The 20,625-nt window shown below is 47.2% G+C and overlaps 1 protein-coding gene and 1 pseudogene across 2 annotated transcripts in view; both read right to left on the bottom strand.

The window, feature by feature from the left end:
- Nucleotides 1–20,625, bottom strand: part of DHTKD1 (dehydrogenase E1 and transketolase domain containing 1) — a 190,175-nt gene that overhangs the window by 116,027 nt on the left and 53,523 nt on the right. The window lies entirely within an intron of this gene.
- LOC134938548 (5S ribosomal RNA) lies at nucleotides 10,780–10,898 on the bottom strand (annotated as a pseudogene).

The raw sequence follows: 20,625 nt of genomic DNA, 5'->3' as shown, positions 1-20,625 counted from the left end.
TCGAACCCTCTGGAGCTAATGGTGTCCAGTAGCCTAAGAAGCAGAGCCCTTAACTAAGCAGAAGTAGGGCTGACTTCTCTCCCCTCAGTCCCACGATGCAGGGAGCCTGTAGCCAGCAGGTCTCCCTGAAAATAAAAAACCTAACAAAAGTCTTTCCAGAGAAACTCAGGAGAGCTCCCCTAGTGTGTGTCCAGTCACTCCTGGGCACAAAGTCTAACTGAGGTCTGGAGGAGGGCCATAGAGGGAGGAGCAAGTTCACACCAGTCAAAGTCTTTTTAGTGTGCCCAAGCTCCTGCGGATCCCGTCTATACCCCCTTGGTCCTTTTGGAGTCCCCAGCATCCTCTAGGACGTAAGAGAAAACTTCCTGTATAGAACTAGGGGGATGGGATACAATCCCAGAGTAATGGCTGCCATGAAGTAGCGTAGAAGAAATACAGACATGAAAACAAAAGGATAGAGAGTGCCCAACTCATGAGTTTATATACTAATTGAAAGAAAGCAGAGCTGAGACAAGGAGTGGAGCTAGGGAGGGTAGTATATGTTGAAGGTTGGTAAGATCTAATCTACATATCAGTGAAAAAATGTATGTATAAACATACCGTTCATTATCTGGCGGGGTTTAAACTAAGCAAATCCACCCTTTTTCGGTGCCAGGGCCATATAACTTATATATAAAATTCACTGGCCTGTTTGTTTGTCTGTCCAGTTATGCATTAGGACACCCCTGCACCAATTGGGATGAGGTGGTCCAGTAGGATCCTGGCCAGGTTTTAGGGGGTCTAGGGTCCCGGTAGGACCTCATGACAGAAAATGAGGTGGGAAGACAAAAAACGTTTTGTACCCAATAGCCTTGGAATAGCAACATTGATAACATAAGGAAAAATGTAAACCCATCTCACAATCAAAAAGTGATTATAAAGATAAAAGCTGGGGATCAGGGCTATTGGCGACACCCCAAAAATGACATAAGCAGCCAACTCATGGGTGTTGTTGGAAGAGCTACTAAGCTACTAATTATTGTTGATATGTTGACAGTTCTATCCAACTCATTGATAACTTAACTGGGAAATGTAAACCCGGGCAACGCCGGGAACTTCAACTAGTAGATTCTAATAAAAAAAATAAGATGAATACATTAATGAGGGTTTAGATGACTAAATATTTAAGTTGGGCTTAAAAAAAAAAAAACCAATGTGCCTAAAATCCTCCCATGTCCATTCCTTTAAGTTCGCAATCCTTTCTGTGTCACAGTTTTCCAATTGCACCCCACTCTCACAGAGTACTTAAGATAATTCCCTTGCACTGATCTATTTATTCCTAACTAATTTCCATGGTCCTCATTCAATACTGGAAATACTTACATTTTCCTGTGTAGTGGCGTAATATAAGCATTTATATACTATAATGCATCCATGTTCTTTGGTAATTCTTGGCTTTTCTCCTCAGTGTGCCCTATGTTTTCTTCCTTATTATTTATTCTTGGCCAACAGTAAGTATAAATATTAGTGAGAGGACTGAGTTGGATTGAAGGTACTACCTCCAAACAACATACCCTTCTATAACTATGAGGAAGAAAGCATTAAAATGATCCTTGTACTGCATCTAGAGGTCATCAGCAGACAACGGTGCCATTAATATCCAATGCATGCTTTTCTCTTACTGTAGGTGAGTACAATACCGTACCCATGTCCACAATCAGCAAGACTCTAAAAACTGAACAAGCCATATTTGCTTTGTTTTTGGAAGTCTGTATGGACAGGAATACCCCACAGGTCTAATCATTTTTCTGAAGCAAACTTGTAGGCTTCATCTCTTACGGGATCAGTATGAAATACCTACAATCAAAATCCCGACAAGGTCAAAATCCCAACATTTAAAATGTCGACAGGTCAAAAAGTCGATAAGATTTTTTATTGTTTTTTTGTGTGTATGTCGACATAGGTCAACATGGACACCGTATAAGTGTACAGCGTCCCCTCGCATGGCTCGCTATGCTTCCTCCTCCATTATATTCCTCCTCCAGATCCACTGGAATAGTAAAGTATGAACAAGTCGGTTTCAATGAAAAAATATCATGAAAAACTCATGTCGACATTTTGACCTGTCAACATTTTAAATGTCGGTATTATGACCTTGTTGGTATTTTAAATGTCGATATTTTGACCATGTTGGAATTTCGACCTTGTCGGGATTTTGACCATCTGTCAATGGCTGTCAGTATTTTGACCGTCGGGATTTGATTGTAGGTAAATTGACTGCATCCCATCTCTTACTGGCAGCAACCACAGAGACCACTATAATGAAGAACATGTGCTTTTCTGTCAGTCATCCTGTGTATCTGCTCACTAGTCGAATAGAATGACTGGGCCCCATAAAACAGTGTGTGTGCTGCTACTGAAACGGTATGGCCAAATGCTAGAGGGCTGTGGCCAGCCATTAAATAAGGTGCAGGTCAGGAACAGATGCAGGACATGAGTTAGGAAACAAAGTTCTATAGTTCTTCATTGCCAAAATACATGTGCACTCGCTACAGTGTAACTGCACAAATAAGAATTTACTTACCGATAATTCTATTTCTCGTAGTTCGTAGTGGATGCTGGGAACTCCGTAAGGACCATGGGGAATAGCGGCTCCGCAGGAGACTGGGCACATCTAAAGAAAGCTTTAGGATCACCTGGTGTGCACTGGCTCCTCCCCCTATGACCCTCCTCCAAGCCTCAGTTAGGATACTGTGCCCGGACGAGCGTACACAATAAGGAAGGATTTTGAATCCCGGGTAAGACTCATACCAGCCACACCAATCACACTGTACAACTTGTGATCTGAACCCAGTTAACAGCATGATAATAGAGGAGCCTCTAGAAAAGATGGCTCACTACAACAATAACCCAAATTTTTTGGTAACAATAATTATGTACCAGTATTGCAGACAATCCGCACTTGGGATGGGCGCCCAGCATCCACTACGGACTACGAGAAATAGAATTATCGGTAAGTAAATTCTTATTTTCTCTGACGTCCTAGTGGATGCTGGGAACTCCGTAAGGACCATGGGGATTATACCAAAGCTCCCAAACGGGCGGGAGAGTGCGGATGACTCTGCAGCACCGAATGAGAGAACTCCAGGTCCTCCTCAGCCAAGATATCAAATTTGTAGAATTTTACAAACGTATTTGCTCCTGACCAAGTAACTGCTCGGCAAAGTTGTAAAGCCGAGACCCCTCGGGCAGCTGCCCAAGATGAGCCCACCTTCCTTGTGGAGTGGGCATTTTAAGATTTTTGGCTGTGGCAGGCCTGCCACAGAATGTGCAAGCTGAATTGTACTACAAATCCAACGAGCAATCGTCTGCTTAGAAGCAGGAGCACCCAGTTTTTTGGGTGCATACAGGATAAACAGCGAGTCAGATTTTCTGACTCCAGCCGTCCTGGAAACATGTATTTTCAGGGTCCTGACCACGTCAAGCAACTTGGAATCCTCCAAGTCCTTAGTAGCCGCAGGTACCACAATAGGTTGGTTCATGTGAAATGCAGAAACCACCTTAGGTAGAAAATTTGAGGACGAGTCCCCAATTCTGCCCTTTCAGAATGAAATATTAAGTAAGGGCTTTTATATGATAAAGCCGCCAATTCTGACACCCGCCTGGCTGAAACCAGGGCTAACTCGTCACTTCCATGTGAGATATTTTAAGTCCACAGTGGTGAGTGGTTCAAACCAATGTGACTTTAGGAAACTCAACACAACATTGAGATCCCCAAGGTGCCACTGGAGGCACAAAAGGAGACTGTATATGCAGTACCCCTTTTACAAATGTCTGAACTTCAGGCACTGAAGCCAGTTCTTTTTGGAAGAAAATCGACAGGGCCGAAATTTGAACCTTAATGGACCCTAATTTTAGGCCCATAGACAGTCCTGTTTGCAGGAAATGGAGGAAACGACCCAGTTGAAATTCCTCTGTAGGGGCCTTCTTGGCCTCACCCCACGCAACATATTTTCGCCAAATGCGGTGATAATGTTTTGCGGTTACGTCTTTCCTGGCCTTGACCAGGGTAGGGATCTTCAGGATCCGGCGTTCAACCGCCTTGCCGTCAAACGCAGCCGCGGTAAGTCTTGGAACAGACAAGGCCCTTGCTGGAGCAGGTCCTTTCTTAGAGGTAGAGGCCACGGATCGTCCGTGAGCATCTCTTGAAGTTCCGGATACCAAGTCCTTCTTGGCCAATCCGGAACCACGAGTATAGTTCTTACTCCTCTCCTTCTTATGATTCTCAGTACTTTTGGTATGAGGGGCAGAGGAGGGAACACATACACTGACTGGTACACCCACGGTGTTACCAGAGCGTCCACCGCTATTGCCTGAGGGTCCCTTGACCTGGCGCAATATCTGTCTAGTTTTTTGTTTAGACGGGATGCCATTATGTCCACCTTTTGTTTTTCCCAACGGTTTACAATCAGGTGGAAGACTTCTGGGTGAAGTCCCCACTCTCCCGGGTGAAGGTCGTGTCTGCTGAGGAAGTCTGCTTCCCAGTTGTCCACTCCCGGAATGAACACTGCTGACAGTGCTATCACATGATTTTCCGCCCAGCGAAAATCCTTGCAGCTTCTGCCATTGCCCTCCTGCTTCTCGTGCCGCCCTGTCTGTTTACGTGGGCGACTGACGTGATGTTGTCCGATTGGATCAATACCGCCTGACCCTGAAGCAGGGGTTTCGCTTGACTTAGGGCATTGTAAATGGCCCTTAGTTCCAGAATGTTTATATGAAGAGATGTCTCCAGGCTTGACCATAAGCCCTGGAAATTCCTTCCCTGTGTGACTGCTCCCCAGCCTCGCAGGCTGGCATCCGTGGCCACCAGGACCCAGTCCCGAATGCCGAATCTGCGGCCCTCTAGAAGATGAGCACTCTGCAACCACCACAGGAGGGATACCCTTGTCCCTGGTGACAGGGTTATCCGCTGAAGCATCTGAAGATGCGACCCGGACCATTTGTCCAGAAGGTTCCACTGTGCGTGGAATCTGCCGAATGGGATTGCTTCGTAGGAAGCCACCATTTTTACCCAGAACCCTTGTGCATTGATGCACTGAGACTTGGTTCGGTTTTAGGAGGTTCCTGACTAGCTCGGATAACTCCCTGGCTTTCTCCTCCGGGAGAAGCACCTTCTTTCTGGACTATGTCCAGAATCATCCCTAGGAACAGAAGACAAGTCGTCGGAACCAGCTGCGATTTTGGAATATTGAAAATCCAATCGTGCTGCCGCAACACTACCTGATATAGTGCTACACCGATCTCCAACTGTTCCCTGGATCTTACCCTTATCAGGGAATCGTCCAAGTAAAGGATAACTAAAATTCCCTTCCTTCGAAAGAATATCATCATTTCGGTCATTACTTCAGTAAAGACCCGGGGTGCCGTGGACCATCCCTACGGCAGCGTCCGAACTGATACAGTTCTGTACCATAACCTGAAATACCCTTGGTGAGAAGGGTAAATTTTGACATGAAGGTAAGCCTCCTTGATGTCCCGAGACATCATGTAGTCCCCTTCTTCCAGGTTTGCAATCACTGCTCTGAGTGACTCAATTTTGAATTTGAACCTCTGTATGCAAGTGTTCAAAGATTTTAGATTTTAGATTTTAAAATCGGTCTCACCGAGCCGTCTGGCTTCGGTACCACAATAGTGTGGAATAATACCCCGTTCCCTGTTGCAGGAGGGGTACCTTGATTATCACCTGCTGGGAATACAGCTTGTGAATGGCTTCCAAAACTGCCTCCCTGTCAGCGGGAGACGTCGGTAAAACAGACTTTTGGAAACGGCGAGGGGAATACGTCTCGAATTCCAATTTGTACCCCTGAAATATTATCTGAAGGATCCAGGGGTCTACTTGCGAGTGAGCCCACTGCGCACTGAAATTCATTGAGAACGGGACCCCACCGTGCCTGAACTTGTAAAGCCCTAGCGTCATACTGAGGGCTTGGCAGCGGCGGAAAAGGGTTTCTGTTCCTTGGAACTGGCTGATCTCTGCAGCCATTTTCCTCTCCCTCTGTCACGAGCAGAAAAGAGGAACCCTTTTGTCCGCTTGCCAACCAGGACTGCGCCTGATAATACGGCGTCTTATTTTGAGAGGCGACCTGGGGTACATCCCCTCTTTTAAGGCAATACTTCCAAATGCCGTTTGGAATCCGCATCACCTGACCACTTTACTGGAATAATTGGACAACGCACTTATACTTGATGCCAGTCGGCAAATATTCCGCTGTGCATCATGCATATATAGAAATGCATCTTTTAATTGCTCTATAGGCAATAATATACTGTCCTTATCTAGGATATCATATTTCCAGTCAGGGAATCCGACCACGCCAACCCAGCACTGCACATCCAGGCTGAGGCGATTGCTGGTCGCAGTATAACACCAGTATGTGTGTAAATACATTTTAGGATACGCTCCTGCTTTCTATCAGCAGGATCCTTAAGGGCGGCCATCTCAGGAGAGGGTAGAGCCCTTGTTTTTACAAGCGTGTGAGCGCTTTATCCACCCTAGGGGGTGTTTCCCAACGCACCCTAACCTCTGGCGGGAAAAGGTATACTGCCAATAACTTTTTAGAAATTATCAATTGTTATCGGGGGGAAACCCACGCATCATCACACACCTCATTTTATTTCTCAGATTCAGGAAAACTACAGGAAGTTTTTCCTCACCAAACATAATACCCCTTTTTTTTGGTGGTATTCATATTATCAGAAAAGTGTAAACTTTTTCCATTGCCTCAATCATGCAATGTGTGGCCCTATTGGAAATCACGGTTGTCTCTTCACCGTCGACACAGGAGTCAGTACCCTTGTCGGCGTCTGTATCTGAGGTAACGGGCGCTTTAGGGCCCCTGTATGAGACGTCTGGACATGCACAAGCTGAGTAGCCGGCTGTCTCATGTCAACCACTGTCTTTTATACAAAGCTGACACTGTCACGCAATTTCAACAGTACATCCACTCAGGTGTCGACCCCCTAGGGGGTGACAACACTATTGCAGACACTCTACTCCGTCTCCTCATCATTTTTCTCCTCATACATGTCGACACCAACGTACCGACACACAGCACACACACAGGGAATGCTCTGATAGAGGACAGGACCCCACTAGCCCTTTGGGGAGACAGAGGGAGAGTTTGCCAGCACACACCAGAGCGCTATATATATATATACATACAGGGATAACCTTATATAAGTGTTTTTCCCTTTATAGCTGCTGTATTGTTATATACTGCGCCTAATTTGTGCCCCCCTCTCTTTTTTAACCCCTTTCTGTAGTGTAGTGACTGCAGGGGAGAGCCAGGGAGCTTCCCTCCAACTGAGCTGTGAGGGAAAATGGCGCCAGTGTGCTGAGGAGATAGGCTCCGCCCCTTTCTCGGCGTCCTTATCATCCTTTTTCTGTATGTTTTGGCAGGGGTTAAATGCATCCATATAGCCCAGGAGTTATATGTGATGCATTTATTTTAGCCATATAAGGTTTTTTATCGATTTATTGCGTCTCAGGGCGCTGCCCCCCCCCAGCGCCCTGCACCCTCAGTGACCGGAGTGTGAAGTGTGCTGAGAGCAATGGCGCACAGCTGCGGTGCTGTGCGCTACCTTATCTGAAGACAGGATCGTCTTCTGCCGCCGATTTTTCCGGACCTCTTCGCTCTTCTGGCTCTGTAAGGGGGGCGGCGGCGCGGCTCCGGTGACCCATCCAGGCTGAACCTGTGATCGTCCCTCTGGAGCTAATGTCCAGTAGCCTAAGAAGCCCAATCCACTCTGCACGCAGGTGAGTTCGCTTCTTCTCCCCTTAGTCCCTCGATGCAGTGAGCCTGTTGCCAGCAGGTCTCACTGAAAATATAAACCTAAACTAAAACTTTCACAAAGAGCTCAGGAGAGCCCCTAGTGTGCACCCTTCTCGTCGGGCACAGAAATCTAACTGAGGCTTGGAGGAGGGTCATAGGGGGAGGAGCCAGTGCACACCAGGTGATCCTAAAGCTTTCTTTAGATGTGCCCAGTCTCCTGCGGAGCCGCTATTCCCCATGGTCCTTACGGAGTTCCCAGCATCCACTAGGACGTCAGAGAAATATTTGATATGGTAAGAACTTACAGTTGATAATGTTATTTCTCCTAAGTCCACAGGATAACATTGGGATATAATGACGCGACAGCGGATTTGCACCAATCGGTCAAAGGTTTCGGCCTCCCAGCATGCAACGAGCCCATCCATATATCCCCGCCTCCTGGCTCAGGCAAATCAGTTGTTTTCCCAAAGCTCAGGGCAGGAGCATCACAGAGAGCCCTAATCAGGCAATAAGAACACACATGTACACCCTTCCGTAGAAGAAGGAAGAGGTTAGTTGAGTGAAAGGATCCTCAGATCAGGTGCATCAGGGTGGGATTCCTGTGGACTTAGGAGAAATAGTGTTATCAATGGTAAGTTCTTACCATAACGTATATTTCTCCTGCAGGGTCCACAGGTTATTCACAGGATAACATTGTTATGTCCCAAAGCAATATAGTGGTGGGGACGCTCCTGATTGGACAGGAGAATCCTTCGCCCGAATTCAGCGTCCTGAGAGGCAAAGGTATCAAATGCATAATGTCTAATAAATGTGTTAATGGAGACCATGTGGCTACCTAACATATCTATTCTGCTGAAGTACCACGTTGTGCTGCCCATAATGGACCTACCTTACGAGTAGAGTGAACAGAGACATTAGCCGGAACAGGGAGATCAGCCTGAGAATATGCTTCTGAAATTATCATCCACTTCGCCAGTGTCTGCTTATCAGCAGGCCATCCTCTCTTGTGAAATCCGTAGAAAATGAAGAGAGAATCTGTCTATCTGATGGCACTGGTACGATCCATGTAGATCCTTAAGGCACGGACTAGGAACAATGATGCATCCCCCGCAGAAAGGTCTGGCCCCTGGAAGACCAAGACTACAATTTATTCATTAAGATGAAATTTAGACACCACCTTAGGAAGATACCCAGACTTGGTTCTCAGAACTGCTCTATCTGGATAAAAAAAAAAAAAACACAGAAATGGAGGGTGACATAACAATGCCCCTAAATCTTAAACTCTTCTAACTGAAACAATAGCCAGCAGAAAGAGAACTTTAGCTGTCAACCATTTAAGATCCACTCTTTTCAGTGGTTCAAATGGGGCAACTTGAAGGGCCTTTAGGACTAAACTTAAGTCCCAAAGCACTTCTTTTGGAACCATACAGTCAATGCTGACACTTGTACTCTCAAGGGAGCCACCCATAAACCTTTATGCATTCCTGCTTAAAGGAATGCTAAGACTCTGGAAACTCTGAAAGCCAAAATGTAAAATTTTTGAATTACCTGATGTGAGAATCCTCTTGCCTTCAAGATGGAAGTCTCAAGAGCCACACCGTTAAAGAGTCGATCAAGGTGTTTGTGATAACCAGGACCCTGAGACAGTAGATCTGGACGTTGAAGGAGTAGGAATGGAGCAGCCATTGACTTCCTCTGCAGATCTGTGTACCAATGTTTTCTGTACCAAGCCGGAGCAATTAGTATCACGGCACCCTTACCTGGTCTTACCTTTCGTATCACCCTGGATCACAAGGCGATTGGTGGAAACACATAAGCCAGACGAAGGCTGACAAGTCATCCACAAAGGTCGCTCTGGGATCCGTTGTTCTTGACCCGTATGTGGAAACATTGTTTTTCTGACGGGACGCCATGAGATCTATGTCTGGTAACCCCCAATATCTACCAGAGTTTGTAAGACCTTGGGGTGTAAAGCCCATTAGTTTGCATGAATGGCGTGTCGACTGATAAAATCCGCTTCCCAGTTTAGGACTCCCGAAATGAAATGTCTGTAACCACCAAGCTATTAACCTCCTAACTTCCAGAGGAAGACCATAATCTGTGCTTTTATTGTCTGATGAAAACCTTTCCACTTGGAAAGGATCAGACGTTGCAGATGTATCGAGTGGAACAGAGTATACTCCATTATGTCGAATGTCTACACCTTCAAACCCATCACACGCATTACCGTGTAAATGGATACCGTTTGACTGTGTAGCAACTCCTGAATCCTTAAGTGAATTTTGGATATTTTGTTCAGAGGTAAAATTACTCTCTAAATACCCAATTCCAACACAGCCCCCAAGTGAGTCATCCGTTATGACAGAACAAGAGACGACTTTGCCTACTTTATGAGCCAACTGTATCTCTGTAACAAGCTGTTGTCTGTTGCAGATGACACTGAACAATTCCTGAGACTGAGCTAGGATTAATAAGTCATCGAGGTATGGATTTTTAAAAATCTTTATCCCCTGCTAACAGAGATAAGGTGCTATCACCACCATATTTTTGGTGAATACTCTGGGGGCTGTGGCCAGTCCAAATGGTAGGACCTGTACTGAAAATGATGCTGGAGCAAACCCCACATAGTGCTGATGGGACAGTGCTATAGGAACATGTAGATAAGCATCCTGGATATAAAATCCTCCTGATCCATGGCCAAAATAATGGCATGTAAAGTCTCCATATGAAACCCGAGGCACCCAAATGTACTTGTTCAGAACTTTGCGATTGAGTATGGACCGGGACGACCCATTTGGCTTCTGGACCAAAAACAGGTTGGAATAAAAACCTTGTCCTCGTTGTGCAGGAGGAACTGGAATTATCACTCCTGACTGAAGCAACTTCTGAACTGCCTCTTGCAAACGGCGTCTTCGTTTCCACTGAAGACGGGCTGGTACTAACTTTTAATGAGGGTGTTTCTTGAAAACACCTACAGCACTTGGTATTCCCAGGTGGTTTACCATCCAAGTACTAACCAGGACCAACACTGCTTAGCTTCCAAGATCAGATAAGATTGGGCATGTCCAGTGTGGTGTGGCTGCAGATCATAACCGTGAGATACCGCTTCTTACACCCAGGCATCTGTAGTAGACTGCTGCCAGATCTGTGCAAACTGAAGAAGTCAGCCTCGCACCCTGGGTTCCCCCAGGTGGAGTCCCGCACCATCATGCTGATGGCTTATCTTCTGATTTGAAAACCGGCCCTCTGGAAGCCCAATACTTTTAGTCTTACCAGACTAGTTGGATTGGGACCGTTTGCCATTACCCTTTCCTTTTGCTTTTCATTGATTCAAAAAAAAAAACAAAAAGCTGGAAACTAGGCTCGAATTTATGTGTGAAAGGAAAACTTCACTTTCTTGGAGTCTGCTTCTGACTCCAAAATACTGTTTAATTCTTTACCAGAAAGAATATATCCAGTAAACAAGGATTAGATTCCAGAACCTTCCTGGATTCTGAGACAGCTTTCTATGTACATGGCCAACCCACTCTGCGAGCTGCTACTGCTAAAGCTGATGCCTGGTAGGCAATTGTACCCATATCCAGGGCCACTTATCGCTGCCTGTTTGATATGTGCAATATGGGATTTTTGCTCTCTAGATGCCATTGAAAGATCCTCCTTCAGTGCATCAGCACAGGCTGCCACTGCTTACGCCATCCAGGCTGAAGCCATGGCTGGTCTAATAATTGCCCAAGACAAAGAAAAATAGGATTTTAATGCCTACCGGTAAATCCTTTTCTCGTAGTCCATAAGGTATATTGGGGAAAACTAGTACGACGGGTATAGACGGGGTCCAAAGGAGCCAGTGCACTTTACATTTCTTCAACTGGGTGTGCTGGCTCCTCCCCTCTATGCCCCCTCCCACAGGCAGTTATAGGTAAAAACGTGCCCGAAGGAGAAAGGACATATATGAGAGAAGGAACAAGTAAACAAAAGGTGGTGAGATTTACACATTAGCACACAACCATACAGCAACCAGCAATGGCTGGTAACAATAACAGCAACAGCTGAACAGGTAACTACAGAACAAGAACCTGCAGAAAAATCAACGCACCGAGGTGGGCGCCCAATATCCCTTATGGACTACGAGAAAAGGATTTACCGGTAGGTATTAAAATAGGATTTTAATACCTACCGGTAAATCCTTTTCTCTTAGTCCGTAGAGGATGCTTCAAGAACCATGGGGTATAGACGGGATCCGCAGGAGACATGGGCACTTTAAGACTTTAAAAGGGGTGTGAACTGGCTCCTCTCTCTATGCCCCTCCTCCAGACTCCAGTTATAGGAACTGTGCCCAGGGAGACGGACATTTCGAGGAAAAGGATTTATTTAATTTTTAAACTAACGTGAGATACATACCAGCTCACACCTCAAACACGCCGTACAACATGGCATTCAACAACAACGCATGCAACGGCATGACCAACATCAGCCACAGGCTGACTGAACTTAACTCAACACAAGTGTAACCATAACCAAACTGCAGATACAGCCCGCACTGGGACGGGCGCCCAGCATCCTCTACGGACTAAGAGAAAAGGATTTACCGGTAGGTATTAAAATCCTATTTTCTCATACGTCCTAGAGGATGCTGGGGATGCTTCAAGAACCATGGGGTTTATACCAAAGCTCTAGAATGGGCGGGAGAGTGCGGATGACTCTGCAGCACCGATTGACCAAACAAGAGGTCTTCCTCAGCCAGGGTATCAAACTTGTAAAACTTCGCAAAGGTGTTTGAACCCGACCAAGTAGCAGCTCGGCAAAGCTGTAATGCCGAGACCCCCTGGGCAGCCGCCCAGGAAGAGCCCACCTTTCTGGTAGAATGGGCTTTCACCGATTTCGGTAACGGCAATCCTGCGGTAGAATGAGCCTGCTGGATCGTATTACAGATCCAGCGCGCAATGGTCTGCTTCTAAGCAGGAGCCCCAATCTTATTGGGAGCCCAGAGGACAAACAGAGCCACTGTTTTCCTAATCTGCGCCGTTCTGGCGACATAGATTTGCGGATGCTAAGGCCAACAACATGACTACTTTCCAAGTAAGGAATTTTAACTCCACCTTACGCAAAGGTTCAAACCAATGAGACTGCAGGAACTGCAATACCACATTAAGATCCCACGGTGCCACAGGAGGCACAAATGGAGGTTGGATGTGCAGCACGCCCTTCACGAAGGTTTGAACTTCTGGAAGAGAGGCCAATTCTTTCTGAAAGAAAAAATTGATAAGAGCGAAATTTGTACTTTAATAGAGCCTAACTTTAGGCCCGCATCCACACCTGCTTGAAAAAATGGAGCAAACGCCCCAGCTGAAATTCTTCCGTAGGAGCCTTCTTGGATTCACACCAAGACACATATTTCCTCCAAATACGGTGTAATGCTTTGCCGTTACTTCTTTTTTAGCCTGAAGAAGTGTGGGAATGACTTCACTGGGAATTCCCTTTCGGGCTAGGATTTAGCGTTCAACCGCCATGCCGTCAAACGCAGCAGCGGTAAGTCTTGATACACGCACGGACCTTGTTGTAACAGGTCCTCCCGTAGAGCAAGAGGCCACGGATCTTCTATGAGCAACTCCTGAAGGTCTGGATACCAGGCCCTTTTTGGCCAATCCTGAACAATGAGTATCGCCTGAACCCTTGTTCTTCTTATAATCTTTATTACCTTTGGAATGAGTGGAAGCGGAGGGAACACATAGACCGACGGAAACACCCACGGTGTCACTAGGGCATCCACCGCCATTGCTTGAGGGTCCATCGACCTGGAACAATATCTCTGAAGTTTCTTGTTGAGGCGGGACGCCATCATGTCTATTTGAGGAATTCCCCAATGACTTGTCACTTCTGCAGAGATCTCTTGATGAAGACTCCACTCTCCTGGATGGAGATCATGTCTGCTGAGGAAGTCTGCTTCCCAGTTGTCCACTCCTGGAATGAAGACTGCTGACAGAGCGCTTGCATGTCTCTCCGCCCAGCGAAGAACCTTCGTGACCTCGGCCATCACCGCTCTGCTCTTTGTTCCACCCTGGCAGTCTATGTACGCTACTGCTGTTATGTTGTCTGACTGAATCAAGACGGGCAGACCGCGAAGAAGATGTTCCACTTGCAGAATGCCGTTGTAAATGGCCCTTAATTCCAGAATGTTTATGTGCAGACAAACTTCCTGGCTTGACCATTTTCCCTGAAAGTTTCTCCCCTGTGTGACTGCTCCCCAGCCTCGGAGACTTGCATCTGTGGTCACTAGGATCCAATTCTGAATCCCGAACCTGCGTCCCTCCAGAAGGTGAGAACTGTGTAGCCACCACAGAAGGGAGATCCTGGTCCTGGAAGATAGGATTATTTTCCGGTGCATGTCCAGGTGAGACCCGGACCACTTGTCCAACAGGTCCCACTGAAACACCCTGGCATGAAACCTGCCATACGGAATGGCCTCGTAGGCCGCCACCATTTTCCCCAGCAACCGAGTGCATTGAAGAATTGACACTCTTGCCGGTTTCAGAATCTGTTTTACCATGTTCTGTATTTCCAGAGCCTTTTCCACTGGAAGAAAAACTCTCTGTACTTCTGTATCCAGAATCATACCCAGGAACAACAGCCGTGTCGTCGGAACCAACTGTGATTTTGGCAAGTTTAGGAGCCAACCATGTTGTTGCAGAATCGTCAGTGAGAGCGCAACATTTTTCAGCAATTGCTTCTTGGATCTCGCCTTTATGAGGAGATCGTCCAAGTACGGGGTAATTGTGATTCCCTGCTTGTGCAGGAGAACCATCATTTCCGCCATAACCTTGGTGAAATTCCTCGGAGCCGTGGACAGATCAAACGGTAACGTTTGAAATTGGTAATGACAATCCTGAACAGCAAACCTCAGGTATGCCTGATGTGGAGGATACATGGGAACGTGTAAGTAGGCATCCTTTATGTCGACCGACACCATAAAATCCCTCTCCTCCAGACTGGAGATCACTGCTCGGAGATTCCATCTTGAATTTGAATTTTTTTAGAAAGAAATTGAGGGATTTTTAGGTTCAGAATCGGTCTGTCTGATCCATTCGGCTTCGGGACCACGAACAGACTCGAAAAAAAACCTCCCCCTGTTGTGACGGGGGTACTGCGACAATGACTTGATTTTGACACAGCTTTAGTATTGCAGCACATACTATCTCCCTTTTAGAAGAGAAGCTGGCAAAGTCGATTTGAAAAATCGGTGAGGGGGCACATCTTTAAACTCTAAATTTGTACCCTTGGGTTACTATTTCTAATATCCAAGGATCCAGGTCCGAGTGCACCCAGACCTGACTAAAGAGTTTGAGACGTGCCCCCACCGGTGCAGACTCCCGCAAAGGAGCACCAGCGTCATGCAGTGGATTTGGTAGAAGCCGGAGAGGACTTCTGCTCCTGGGAACTTGCCACAGCCTGTGACCTTTTTCCCTTTCCTCTCGCAGCAAGGAAGGAGGACTCACGTCCTTTTTTGTATTTGTTGGGCCGAAAGGACTGCATCTGATAGTGGGGCGTTTTCTTTTGTTGCGCAGGAACATAAGGTGAAAATGATGACTTACCCGTGGTAGCCATAGATACCAGGTCAGTGAGGCCGTCACCAATCAAGACACTACCGTTAAACGGTAGAGACTCCATAGTCTTCTTAGAGTCAGCATCAGCATTCCATTGATGAATCCACAATGCCCTCCTAACCGAGACTGCCATGGCATTGGTTGTTGAACCCAAAAGGCCAATATCCCTTGCAGCTTCTTTTAAATATGCTGCAGGGTCCCTGATATGACCCAGAGTCAAAATCACGCTATCCCTGTCCAGGGTATCTATCTCAGATGACAAATTATCTGCCCACTTTTCAATAGCGCTACTCACCCATGCCGAAGCAACGGTAGGCCTGAGTAGCGAACCCGTAGTGACATAAATGGATTTTAGGGTATTTTCCTGCTTACGATCTGCAGGATCCTTTAGGGCTGCCGTGTCAGGAGACGGAAGCACCACCTTTTTGGACAGACGCGATAGAGCTTTGTCCACCGTGGGGGTTGACTTCCACTTTTCCCTGTCCCCAGAGGGAAACGGATATGCCACTGGAATTCTTTTGGGAACCTGTACCTTCTTGTCAGGATTTTCCCAAGCCTTTTCAAAAAGAGCGTTCAGTTCATGAGAGGGAGGAAACGTTACCTCAGGTTTCTTTCCTTTAAACATACAGACCCTTGTATCAGGAACAGCAGGGTCCTCTGTGATATGCAATACTTCTTTTATCGCCACAATCATGTACTGAATGCTCTTAGCCAGTTTAGGATTTAATCTGGCATCACTATAGTCGACACTGGAATCAGAGTCTGTGTCGGTATCTGTATCTGTTATCTGGGTAAATGCACGTTTCTGTGACACCGAAGGGGTCTGAGCTTGTGACAATGCATCCTCCATGGATTTCCTCCATGTCTGGTTCTTAGACTCAGATTTATCTAATCTATATGTCAACTGAGCCACATTCGCATTTAAACACTCAACATATTTACCCAATCAGCCGTCGGCGGTGCCGACACAGTCACTGCCACAGCCTTTTCTGTCCCCACTCCAGCCTCCTCCTGGGAAGAGCACTCAGCCTCAGACATGTCGACACACGCGTACCGACACCCTCAACCACACTGGGGCTATAGGAGACAGACCCACAGCAAAGCCTGTTAGAGAAACACAGAGGGAGTTCTGCCAGCTCACAACCCAGCGCCTAGCCCAGTTCTGAAGAGAGTAATATTTAATTTCAACAAATTAGCACCAAATCTCTCGTGTGCCCCCCCCCCCCCCCCCCCGTTTTGCACCCTGTTACTTGTACAGTAGTGTGGGAGGCCAGGCTCAGCGTCTCTGCAGCTTCTGTGAAGAGAAAATGGCTCTGGTCAGAGCTGTGAGGGCTAAGCCACGTCCCCTTAATGGGGCGCTTCAGTCCCGCTTAATTTAAAATTTTTATACTGGCGGGGGTCTGTAATTAGTGCCCAGGCACTGTATACACTCTTGCCAGTCGCTATTTGAGGATTTATGCTGCCCAGGGTGCCCCCCCCCTGCGCCCTGCAGTGCAGTCTGTATGTGGGAGCATGGCACGCAGCACGGTACCTCAAAAGCCATCTTCTGCCGTCACTGAAGTTTTCTAATCTTCTTTTACTCACCCGGCTTCTGACTTCTGGCTCTGCAAGGGGGTTGACGGCGCGGCTCCGGGAACGAGCATCTAGGCGTACTTAGCGATCAGACCCTCTGGAGCTAATGGTGTCCAGTAGCCTAAGAAGCAGAGCCTTGAAACTCACAGAAGTAGGTCTGTTTCTCTCCCCTCAGTCCCACGATGCAGGGAGCCTGTTGCCAGCAGGTCTCCCTGAGAATAATAAACCTAACAAAAGTATTTTTTCTGAGAAATTCTGGAGAGCTCCTGTGTGCATCCAGTCTCACTGGGCACAGAATCTAACTGGAGTCTGGAGGAGGGGCATAGATGAAGAAGCCAGTTCACACCCCTTTTAAAGTCTTAAAGTGCCCATGTCTCCTGCGGATCCCGTGTATACCCCATGGTTCTTGAAGCATCCCCAGCATCCTCTAGGACGTATGAGAAAATCCTATTTTCTCTAGCATCCATAAGGGATATTGGGGAAAACTAGTATGATGGGGACGTCCCAAACCTTCCAGAATGGGCAAGAATGTGCGGAGACTTCTGCAGCACCGCCTGCCCAAACTGGGTATCCTCTTTGGCCAAGGTATCAAATTTCTAGAACTTCACAAAAAAAGTGTTCTTCCCTGACCAAGTAGCTGCTCGGCATAGTTGCAAGGCCGAGACACCACAGGCAGCCGCCTAGGAAGAACACACTGATCTAGTAGAGTGGGCCTTCTGAGACTTAGGAACAGGTAAGGCTGCCGACACATAGGCCTGTTGGATAGTAATCCTAATCCAATGAGCAATAGACTGCTTTTAAACAGGGCAACCCTTCTTCTGCGCATCATAGATCACAAACAAGGAATCCATCTTTCTGACCCGAGCTGTACGCTTGACAGATTTTAAAGGCCCGCACAGCATCCATTGCCTCTGGAGGAGCAGAAGCGTCAGAACTGGACGGAACCACAATAGGCTGATTCAAGTGGAACGCAGAGACCACCTTCGGCAGGAACTGCTGTCTAGTCCGGAGCTCCGCTCTGTCCTCGTAAAAGACCAAGTAGGGACTTTTACACGATAAGGCCCCCAACTCTGAAACACGACGAGCAGAAGCCAGGGTCAGTAATATCACTGTCTTTCACGTGCGGTGTAGAAATTTCAACATTACATCCAAATCCCAGGGTGCCGTAGGCAGCACAAAGGGAGGTTGCATGTGGAGTACTCCTTGCAAGAAGGTCTGAACTTCTGGCAACACTGACAATTTCTTCTGAAACAAAATGGAAAGAGCCGACATCTGAACCTTAATGGAACCCAGACGTAAGCCCTTATCCACACCAGCCTGCAGGAAACGTCCCAAGTGAAACACTGCAGGCGGATACATGCGTTCCTCGCACCAAGAGACATATCTTCTCCAGATTTCCTGGCCTGAACCATGGTTGTAATAACATTCTTGGAAAGGCCCTTGTGAGCTAGGATGTTTCACTCAACATCCATGCCGTCAAACGAAGTCACAGTAAGTCCGGGAAGACGAACGGTCCTTGTTGAAGAGGTCTCTCCTGAGTGCTAGAGGCCAAGGGTCTTCAACGGACATGTCCAGAAGATCTGTGTACCATGCCCTCCGAGGCCAATCCAGGGCAATTACAATTGCCTGGACAACTTGATTCCTGATTCGCATTAGCACTCTTGGAAGCAATGGGTTCAGAGGAAACAGGTAGACCAGCCTGTACGGCCAAGGCCTCGCCAGTGCGTCCACTGCCCTCGCCTAAGGGTCCCTGGTCCGCGAGAAATACCAGGGAAGTTCATTGTTGAGACGAGAAGCCATTATTGTCCATTTGTGGGCAACCCCACTGGTCGATGATTTGCTGGAACACCAGATGGTGGAGCCCCCACTCCCCCAGGTGGAGATTGTGACGACTCAGGAAGTCCGCCTCCCAGTTGTCCACACCCGGAATGAAGATTGCGGACATGGCTCTTGCATTTCTTTCCGACCAGAGAAGTATCTTTGACACCTCTGGCATGCAGGCTCTGCTTCTTGTCCCTACTTGCCGACTGATGTACGCCACTGCCGTGGCGTTGTCCGACTGCACCTGGATTGCAAGATCCTTGAGCAGAGGAGAGGCTTGAAGTAGAGCACTGTAGATCGCCCGAAGTTCCAGAATGTTGATTGGAAAGAGGCTTTCGTGGGCTGACCACCTGCCCTGGAACTGCGCCCCTTGGGTGACAGCTCCCCATGCTCTCAGACTCGCATCCGTTGTTAGGAGGGTCAAATCTTCAATTCCAAAACTCCTGCCCGCCAGGAGATTGGAGGACTGTAGCCACCACAGGAGGGAAATCCTGGCCTGAGGTGACAGCTGAATCATCTGGTGCATCTGCAGATGTGATTCAGACCACTTGCTCAGGAGATCCAACTGAAACGTTCTGGCATGGAACCTCCTATATTGGATCGCCTCGTAGGAGGCAACCATCTTTCCTAACAATCTTATGCAAAGATGGATGGACACTCAAGAAGGTTGGAGCACCATGCGAACCATCTGCTGAAGTGTTTTTTTGCTTTTTCCACTGGTAGAAACACCTTCTGGGCCACAGTATCCAGCAACATCCCCAAAAATAGGAGCCTCTGAGTGGGCTCCAGGTGGGACTTCTGTAATTTGAGGATCCACCCGTGGTCCGACAGAAGATGGATGGTGTGGTCGATATGGACCAACAAAAGTTCTCTGGATCTTGCCTTTATCAGAAGATCGTCCAGGTAAGGGACCACATTGACCCCCTGGACCCGGGGCTGTAACATCTCCGCCATCACCTTTGTGAATACCCTCGGGGCTTTAGACAGACCGAAGGGTATGGTCTGGAACTGGAAGTGATCGTCCAGCAGGGCAAATCGTAGGTACGCCTGATGAGGTGGCCAATCAGAATATGGAGGTAGGCGTCCTTGATATCCAAGGAGACCATAAATTCACGGTCTTCCAGACCCGCAATCACTGCTCACAGGGATTCCATTTTGAACTTGAACACCCTCAAATACAGATTCAAAGACTTCAGATTCAAAATGGGCCTTACCGAAACGTCTGGTTTCGGTACCACGAATAGGTTTCAGTAAAACCCCTTGCCGCATTGCAGCAGTGGTACTGGAACAATGGGGTAAATTTACTAAGATTCGTAAGTCTCCCGATTTGGTGGGAGAATAATCACGAATGACATCGAAAGTGTAAAACTGCAACTTTTTGAATTTGTTACGATGGATTTACTAAGCTGCCGTATTTTGCCTTTTCGGGTTTTCCGATGTCGATGTCATTCGTGTTTTTTTTCAGTTTTTTACGGCAGTGATTAGCAAAACACTGCCGACTTTTTTACAATGAATCTCGGCCGGATCTGTGTGATCCGTGCTGGGGTTAATTTTTTTTTTTTTTTTTTTTAAATTAAACACTGTAAAATCCTTAAAAAAAATTGCGTGGGGTCCCCCCTCCTAAGCATAACCAGCCTCGGGCTCTTTGAGCCGATCCTGGTTGCAGAAATATGGGGAAAAAAATGACAGGGGTTCCCCATATTTAAGCAACCAGCATCGGGCTCTGCGCCTGGTCCTGGTTCCAAAAATACGGGGGACAAAAAGAGTAGGGGTCCCCCGTATTTTTAAAACCAGCACCGGGCTCCACTAGCTGGACAGATAAT

This window comes from Pseudophryne corroboree, chromosome 6 (assembly GCF_028390025.1).
Source record: "Pseudophryne corroboree isolate aPseCor3 chromosome 6, aPseCor3.hap2, whole genome shotgun sequence".
Lineage (NCBI taxonomy): Eukaryota > Metazoa > Chordata > Amphibia > Anura > Myobatrachidae > Pseudophryne > Pseudophryne corroboree.
Note: the sequence above shows the minus strand (reverse complement) of the source record. Positions and strands in the feature narration are given on the sequence as shown.